General features: G+C 37.2%; 1 pseudogene; it reads left to right on the forward strand.

Annotated features, from left to right (window-relative positions):
* Positions 1-2,448: 2,448 nt before the first annotated feature.
* LOC101414697 (islet cell autoantigen 1-like) lies at positions 2,449-4,177 on the forward strand (annotated as a pseudogene).
* Positions 4,178-9,869: the final 5,692 nt, after the last annotated feature.

The following is a 9,869-nucleotide window of genomic DNA, read 5'->3' on the forward strand; positions in this document are numbered from 1 at the left end:
GCCCAAAGATGTACTTACCAAATCCAATGGATGTGTCATGATGATGGGAACGAGTGTTGTTGGGGGGGGCGGAGAGGGGGGGTGGGGGGGTGGGGTTGAATGGGACCTCACATATATATTTTTAATGTAATATTATTACAAAGTCAATAAAAAAAAATTAAAAAAAAAAAAAAAGAGGCTTACATATCTGTGCACATGCTACAGGTTGATTGGTCCTATGGACTTGTTATGGTTAATTAATTTCGTGTTTCAACTTATCTAGGTTATCCTGTCCAGTTGTTTGGTCAAGGAAGCACTGGCTTGGTTGTTACTGTGAGGGTATTTCATAGATGACTTTAAATTATTAGTCAGTTCAGTGTATCAATTACATCCACAATCAACAAAGAAGATTGCTTTCAGCAATGAGAGGAGTCCTCTCACCAATTAGTTGGAGGCCCTAAGTTGAGAACTAATAATTTCAGTCCTCAGAAAGAAGAATTTGTATCTCTACCTTAGCCAGCTAACTTCCTTTGGGGAATGTGAAATCATTTTCATTGAGTTCTTCCTAACTTGTGGCCTGCACTAGGAATTAGATTTACCAATCCAAGGTCATATGAGCTAATTTCTATAATAAATCATATATAAATAAATTTCAAATTTGTCATAAAATATTCTGTCCTTTGTAAAATAATATCGGGAAGTATTAACAGATGAAGGAATTGTTGCCTAATGATAAGCCATGATGTTTATAATGCTTTTTTTCAAAATAGTTAAGAAGTCAGGCAAGCTTAAGCAAAACTGGTATGTAATTACAAGGAAACATAAATTCCATGAAGACCTAAAAGTTAGAAGTTTAACTCAGGAATGGGAGTAGGGAAACCAGGAATACATCTGGTTCAAATGCTCATTGAGATATCACTTTACTTCTGTTTTATTCACTTTTATCAATCAGAATAGTTTTTATATTTTCCAGGTTTTATTTACAAATGGCCATCATCAAGAGATGGTGAATTTAACTTCTTTATTCAACTAACCAGTCAGATTCTTAAATTAAAATATCCACACAAAGTGTTTTATTGGTCAATCTTCAGTAAGATATCCTTCTAATGGACAAGAATGTCATGCTAATGGGTCATATAGTTCTGGTTTGGGGCAGGTCAACCTTGCTTCTTCTGTGGTCAGGTGATGTAGAGGGAAGGGCATTCACTATTATATGGAGTGTTAACCTTCTAGGGGATGATTTAGTACATCTGGGGAAAGGACCCAAATGTGATTTCTAACAAGTTCCTAGATGATTTTGATGATGCTTACAATGCAACTTTAGGCCTGCTGCTTAAGCTTTTGTAACTCAGTACCAATGTCCATGGAAGCAATAATAACATCTTGAATGGCTGTTAAAAAGTTAAGAACATAGTGCCAATTAATGACAAAATAACACACTGAGGTGTTATTTTGGCTGTTTATAATAACTTTTTCTGAAAATGGCCCTTGAAAATAAGAAGATTCTGTCAATGAATCCAAGTTTCCTGGTCATTTGATTTCCAATGCCTTCCTCAGAAAATGCATAATTCCTAGTGGCAGGCTGATTCCTGTACTGCATTTAGAGACTGCGACAAGTGAAGGGATGTATCATATACCTGTTTTTCAATTCAGAATTTTCTGGTGATGAGCCTTTTCTCTCTTTCCACAGCTCTCTGCTAACTCATCACTCTCTTCCATCACTCCTTTAGGATTCTAATAGAGATCAAAATTTTATCCTCAAGGACTTCTGAACCCAACTCTAATATATAAAAAGGTTGGAGGTAAAACTAACAGTATCCATCTTTACAAAATAAAACGTTGGTCAAACTTAAAACAATGACTTTCTTGAACACGTCAGAGAATCAAGGTCACAGGGCAAACTGCAACCCCTAAGTCCAGAGAGATAAGTGAATCCAGAGTCATAACCAAGACTCAATTTCCTGGAGCAGAAGTTGCTGGAAGCATAAACTAGTAGGAACACTTGGTAATTTTGACAAATTGATAGGGCTGACTTTGGACTGGCATGTGACTGAGGAACTCCAGGGGTCATGGTCTTAGCAAAGTCCCCACTCTTTCATGAGCTTTATTGCCAGGTGTAACATAAAAAATTAGAACACAGAAGGAGAATAAAAAGACAGTGGAGCAGAAAAAAATACTTGAGTAATAACAGCTGAGATTTTCCAAAATAAATTTCAGACACCAAACCACAGATACAGGAATCTCAGAAAACTCCAAGTAGGATAAATTTCAAAATCAAAGAAAATACCCGGTCATATCACATTCAAACTAAAGCAAAGCGAAAACAAGTGAAAAATTCTTAACAAAGCAAAGAAAAACAAAGACCAGGGATAGGAGGAACTTCCTTAGAGAGCAGAAAGGACAAGAATTACAGAGGATTTGTCATCAGAATCCACACAAGTCAGAAGATAGCGAACAGAAAGACTTAAAATGTTGAAGGAAATAAAACATCTCTATGACCTAGAGTTCTATATTCAACAAAATTATCCTCCAAAACTGGAGAAGAGTCGGCGGTGGTACCTGCACTGCAAGCACTGGCGGAGGGCGAGTGGAGCCTCTTCCCGCTGGCTGCTGAGGCTGAGTTGCCCTGGACTGCAGTGGGAAGGGCTCGCCCGCTGCTATTCCACCGGCAGCAGGAAGGTCAGGTTTATGAGCTCCCTCACCCCCTTGACAGATGAGAGACCTGGAGGACGAGCTCTGATCACAGCTGGGAGTTTTCCGGGGGCTGGGCTCCGAGGTTATAACTTATCCTCTCATGCTATTTCCCTGCCCCTTCTCTCCAAATCATCAACAGCAGAAAGTAAAGAAGAAAATCAATTGTCAGGGTACAGTGTTATTCCTAGGTCTTACATGGTCGATTTGCTCAAGATAAGTCAGTTGTAAATAAAATGCAGCAGAAGTACTGGGAAACAAAACAGGCCTCTATTAAAGCCATAGGGAAGAAGGAAGATAAACTTGTAGTTGCCTCCGATGTAGACCTGGATGCCAAACTAGAGCCTTTCCACTCGATTCAGAGAACCTGTTTGGACTTGTCTAAAGAAATTGTGCTTTATCAAAAGAGGATATGTTTCTTGTCTCAAGAAGAAAAAGAACTGGGGAGATTTCTTCAATCCCAAGGTTTCCAAGATAAAACCAGAGCCGGAAACATGATGCAAGCCACAGGAAAGGCCCTCTGCTTTTCTTCCCAGCAAAGGTTGGTTGGCCTTGAGAAATCCATTGTGTTGATTTCCCCAAAAAGTAGAGACATTTCAGTGGCAGGTCATCTCAGACATTCGGCTGGCAGTGAACTTCATGGAGCACAGATGGACTGAGGATGGAGGGACATTATTATGGATGAAGGACATGTCACAGGAGCATGATCCGGACTTCTGTAAGCCAGCGGAGAAGCTCAGGAAGGAACAAACACAAGTACGCCTTGCCAAAAACAAACAAACAAAAATCCTTGACAAATTGAAGATGGATGTGCATCAAAAAGTGGATCTTGGAGTGAGCAGATGCACTCTTTTGTCTCATATGTTAGTAGCATACGAGACTGCTCTACTTCTTTTTTGGGAGAAAACTTCTCACACCATGTTAGCCATCCATGAGAGTTTCAAAAGTTACCATATGAATTCACTACATTAAAGAACTTACAAGACCCTATGAATAAACTACTTGTGAAAGAAGAAGGAAGATCATCCAACAGGATAGTACAGAAGCAGCAGTGGAGGAACCAAATCAGTTAATTAAATTAGAGGATGAAAACCAGAACAAGGAATCCTCTATTTCTAAGAATGAAGATGGAAAACCTACTTTATCTGCCTTAAACAAAAGCTCTGTATGTAACCCATTCCTGGGATCTACAGGTGAACTAATAGACTTGAACCCAGAGGAAGGACTTGCCTGGGTCCAATGGCAGGGACCATGGAACCTGAAGATGCTGACAAAGATGATGTGCTGCTGCTGAGTAAGGTCGTCAGTATTTCGTCTCTCAAACAGGGTGAGTTCCTTCTTTTGCAGCTTTTAGACCAAAATACGAAAGACTTGCAGGCCTCACTAGAGAGCCTGCCAAGACTGCCTCTGACCTGACTGCCTGGTTCAGCCTCTTTGCTGACAACAACCAACTTGAAACCCTGACTGCTGGAAAACTGGTAAAGAACATGAATTGCTCAGTGCCTGAGCCTGTAGCCATAGGAGGACACCACCAGCAACACAGCCAGGGGTTAGGAGACAAAGTGATCAGATGCTGTTTAACATTTACGTGCCATTTTAATAAAATGAAAAGGTCAAAGGCCCTGTTTATATCGATATAGTTATGGTATGTTAAAAATAGTTTTAGTGATTTCTCCATATGAATCCAAACAATCCAGGATTCTCTAGCAGCAGTTCACAGGTGAGCCACTCAGCTGCCGGCACTCCCAAGTTACCTTCCAGGCAGCTCTGGACACAGCTGGGGCCAACCAAAGTCACCGTCCCCACAGCCCACCCTGATAAGCCATGTGTTCTCAGTGGTGAAGGAGCTGGGCTTCTCTCTGAGGCAGGAGTCTTTCTATGGAAAGCAGCTGTATTTGCATATACCACTGTCTCCTTTTGTCCTCTCTGAGGCTGGAACTCCAAAGCATGTATTTCTGGAGACTCATTTTTTTTTTTTTTAATTAAATGGAAAAAAATATTGACATGCAAAAAGAAAAAAAAGTGAAGAAGAAATGAAAACTTTATCAGACAAACAAAAATGGAGGAAATCTATTGCAAGCAGACTGCCTGCAATGCAGCAAAGAATGGGAGGAATAAATTGAGGGTCCACTATAGTAAGTTTACTAGAGCTTCCAAGTAAAGCATTATTTGAAGGTGAATTTAGGATAGTTTTAGTTCATATTGCAAGCTTAAGGGAAACTGCTAAAAATTTAAAAAGCAGTATTACTGAAAAGTTAAGGCATAAAATGTAATTATATAGGGATGCAGAGGTGACTCAAGCAATTGGGCTCTTACCTACCACATGGAAGTTCCCTGGTCCAGTTCCCAGTGCCTCCTAAAGAAGACACCAAGGAGGTGCAATGGGAAGGCACAGCAAGCTGACGCCACAAGATGACGCAATGAGACGCAAGAATAGAAACATAATGAGAGACACAGCAAACAGGGAATGGAGGTGGCTCAAGCGAATAGGTACTTCCTTCTCATATCAGAGGTCCTGGGTTTGGTTTCCTGTGCCTCCTAAAGAAACAAGAAAGATGAATAGACTCAGCAAGTGCAAACAATGAGGGGGTGGCAAGAAATAAAATAAATATTTTAAAAATTTAATTATATAAAATTCTCAATTAAAAGCAGAGAAGGTAAAAAGAAGAGAAGAAAAGAAAAACAAAGAATAGATGCAAACAACAAAAATAAGTTACAGCTTGATTAACCAATAATAATAATCCAATGAATATTAATCCAACTATATCATATTGACTTTAAGGGTATAATTTCTCTAAATATGCCAGTTAAAAGGGATTGTTAGAGTGGAATAAAAACCAAACCAACTACATGTCTACCAGAATCCCATTTTAAATATATAAACTCTGAGAGTTTAAAAGTAAAGTAACGGTAAAAGATACATCATGCTAAAACAAATCAAAAGAAACCTCAAATAGCTATATTAATTTTATTCAAAGCACATTTTAGAACTTAGACTTTTATCAGGGAATAAATCTCCAACAAGGTACAAATATCCTAAATGTATAAGCTCCTAACAAAATCAGTACAAGTTTTGATGACCTGAACAGCAATTTCAACTTTATCTAATTGATATTTATAAAATTTTCCATCCAGCAATACCACAATATACTTAATTCTCATCTAACTTGGAAAATTCACCAAAATAATTTTATCTAGTCTATAATACAAACATACGCCACACTATATAAAAAACTTTATTTTCAAATGGACCTAGGACCTACATATAAGAGCTGAAACAATAAAACTCCTGGAAGAAATCATTGGAAAGGACTTTCATATCCTTGGGCTTGATAGTGATTTCTTAGGTATGACACCAAAAGCACCAGTAACAAAAGAAAACAAATAAAATGGACTTCCTCAATGTTAAAAACTATGGTACATAAAAGGACACTACCAAGAAAGTGAAAAGGCAGCCTAAGGAATGGGAGAAAATATTTGTTATACATATATCTGATAAGGGGCCAATATTCAGCTTATATAAAGAACTGCTACAACTCAACAAAAAATAACAAATACCCAAATTAATAAGTGGGCAAAAGGCTTCAATAGACATTTATATAAAGGAGATATACAAATGGCCAATAAGCACATGAGAAGATGTTCATCATCACTGGTCATCAGGGAAATCAAAATCAAAATCATAATGAGATACAACTTCACAGCTATTAGGGTGACTTTTATTAAATTATATGATAATAATAAATGTTGGTGAGATGCCAAAAGATAGGAACCCTTGTACATCGCTTTTGCTACTGTAGAATGTTGGAGTCACTGTGGAAATCAGCTTGACTGTCCCTCAGCAAGTTGAAAATAGAAATACCATAAAATTGGCAATCCCACTTCTGGGCATATACCCAAAAGAATAAAAAAAACAGAGATGTGAATACTTATTTGTACACTAATGTATATGGTAGCATTACTCACAATATCCAAAAGCAACCAAAGTGTCTATCAACAGATGAATGGATAGACAGAATGTGATCTATATAATCAATGGAATATCATTATGCCCCAAAAGAATGGGGTTACATCACTCTGAACAAAATTGTTGAGTGAGAGGCTTTAGATTTCTTTACCACAACAGAAGCCTTGAACTCTGGAAAGAATTGGCAGAAACATCTTACTGAAAGCTCCAGAAAACAGTTAAAGGACTACAATAATGAGCTAGATTAAAGCAGTAGGTTCTTGTGATTCCCTGGCCAGAACTTCCCATATCACCTCACCAGCTTAGCATAGCCACATCTACAGTGAAGGTCCCTGGTCCTGGTCCTGGTCCTAGAGGAAGCTTGCGTTATGTGCATACTGGGAGGGAATATGCCTCACCTAATCTGTCAGGTTGTGTGACAGACTGTACCAGGACATTCAATTCACACTTGATGCCTCAAAACTTGTCCTGCATGTAGAAGGACTTAGCTTTCCTCCAGAATGCTGTGGAAAAACAATCAAGTTGTTACCTGGAGCAAGGAATTAATGGCATAAAGTACTGTGCCCAGAACTATGAGGAAACTCTTTCCTAAGGAGAATGGGACATTCTTAGGACCATGTGTGTATTACCAAGAAAAGATGCATATGTGCAAAGGATTAGGGTGGCCCCTACAATTTGACATCAAACTATTCTCTAATTTATAGATGATAGTAGCTCTGAAGGACAGCGCTTGCAAAGGTCATTCAGCAAAAACTGAGAAAGGGGTTTTCTTTTCTCCTTCTTTTATTTATTTATTTTTGTTAGCTCCTGGCATGCAAATCGAGCTTTGTCATAACCTAGGTCAATCCAAAGCTTAAGGAACAGATGCTTCAGAGTTCACATTCTGGCCATAATACATTAAAATGTCAATATGCCCACATTTCAACAAAAGGCCACAAAACATACAAAGAAACAGGAAATGATGTCCCCACAAAGGAAAAAAATTAAAGCATTTAAAACCACTAATGTAGGGCCGAACCTGATACTGACCAGAAAAAGAATTTTTAAAAATGATTTTAAATATGCTTAAAGAGATAAAGGAAAACATAGACAAAGAACAAAAGAAAATCAAGAAAACAATAGATGAACACAAAGGAAATAGCAATATAGAGGTGGAAATTATGAAAAGGAAGCTTACAGAGCTGAAGACCACAATAACAGAAATTAAAAATTAAAAATTCAGTAACATACTGGAGCTGTTAGAAGAAAGAATCAGTGAACCTAAAGACTATTAAGTCAGTCTGAAGGGCAAAAAGAAGAAAGAATTAAGAAAAGAGAACAGAGCATACAAATGTAAGCCTTGTGGAAATTCCAGAGGGAAGAGAAAGATAGCAAGGAGTTGAGAAGATAGTCAAAGAAATAATGGCTGAAAACTTCCCAAATTTAACAAAATACATGAATATACATATCCAAGACTCTCAACAAACTCCAAATAAGATAAACACAAATGTGCCAACACTGGAGCTACTGTAATCAAACTGTCATATGCTTAAGGTAAAGAGAGAATACTCAAACCCATGAGAGGGAAGCAATGTGACACATACAAGAGAGGCATAGTAAGATTAAATGTCAAATTCTCATCTGAAATACTGAAAGCAGCACAGCAGTGGGATGAGATACTGAAAGTGCTGGAAGCAAAAATTTGCCAACGAAGAATTTTATATCCAGCAAAACAGTCTGTCAAAAATGAAGGAGACACTAAGACATTCCCAGATTCAAAAAAACAAAAGGCTGAGGGAGTTCTTCACACTAGAAATGGCCCTTTAAGAGATGCTAAAGTGTTCTGAAAAGAAAAGACATTGACAATGGATCAAAGCCACATGAAGATATAAGGTTCTCTGGTAAGGTTAATGACATGGGTAAATATAAATGTGAGTACTACTGCAGTTTTGGTAAGTGACTCCACTTTTTATTTCCTACAGGAAATCCTACATGTTCTAAAAGGAAGAGGCATGAAATTTAATGATGAATCAGTGATTCTGGACTCAGAATGTACAAGCACGCAATTTATGACAAAACTACATAAAGGTGGGGGAACAGAAGTGTACAGGAAAATAGTTTTTTTATATCATTGAAATTAAGTTGGTATCTGAGCAAACATGATTGTTATATATTTAGGCTGTTAAATTTGAGTACCATGACATCTACAAAGAAAATACTGGAGACTATGCAAACTCACAGAGACAAAAACTATAGTACAGATTGCTAAGGGTGGGGCACAAGGGGTATAAGAATTTAATACGTAACGGGTATGGGGTTTCTTTTTGGAAAGATGAAAATGTTTTAGTAATGATAGGTGGTGAGGGTACCACAACATTTTAAATATGAGAAACACCACTTAAAGGCATGCTTGGGAATGGTTGAGATGAGAAAGATTATGTTGTATATATGTTCCCAAAATTTTGAAAAAATTACAACTAAAGAGAAAATGACAAATAAATGCAATACATGATCTTGGACATGATCTATCAAGAGAGATGAAAAGGCTTAAAAGGATATTGTTGGGGTATATGAAAAAAATTGTGTATCAACTGAAAGCTTAATATCAATATTGAATTTCTTGAACTTGATAACTGTACTTACAATGGTTAAACAAATGAATATCCTTCTTTTTAGGAAATGCACATGGCAGTATTAAGTGTTCAAGGAGCATGATACATACAAAATATACTCGTGTTCAGAAAATGGATTGATAAGTAGACAGGAGACAGAAAGTAAGAGATAGATAGATAGGTGGAACAACATGTCAAATGTGGCAAAATGTAAAAAATTTGTTGAATCTGGGTATTTGGAAGAATAGTGTTGTGTTGGAATTTTCTAATGGGGTTTGTATTACTTTTATAATATGTTGGAAAGTATGTAAATATAAAAAGTTTAAAATAATGATAAAAAAGTAATAGGTTCTGATGCATGTTATAACATGGATGAAGCTTGTAGACATTATATTAAGTGAAATAAGTCAGACACAAAGGACAAATATTGAATGTTCTATGACCTTGCTTATCTTAAGTACCTAGAAGAAACAAACTTCTTAGACACTGATATTGTTAAGACATTCGCTAGAGTCTGTAGGTGGGTGCAGAAGGGAGGGAAGGAGGGGTTTTCTGTTTTAGGTGATAAAAAAAGGTAAGAGTAATATAAATTGGTGATAGTAGAACAATACTGTGAATGCTATAAAAACTAACGGAGATTA

This window comes from Dasypus novemcinctus, chromosome 15 (assembly GCF_030445035.2).
Source record: "Dasypus novemcinctus isolate mDasNov1 chromosome 15, mDasNov1.1.hap2, whole genome shotgun sequence".
NCBI lineage: Eukaryota > Metazoa > Chordata > Mammalia > Cingulata > Dasypodidae > Dasypus > Dasypus novemcinctus.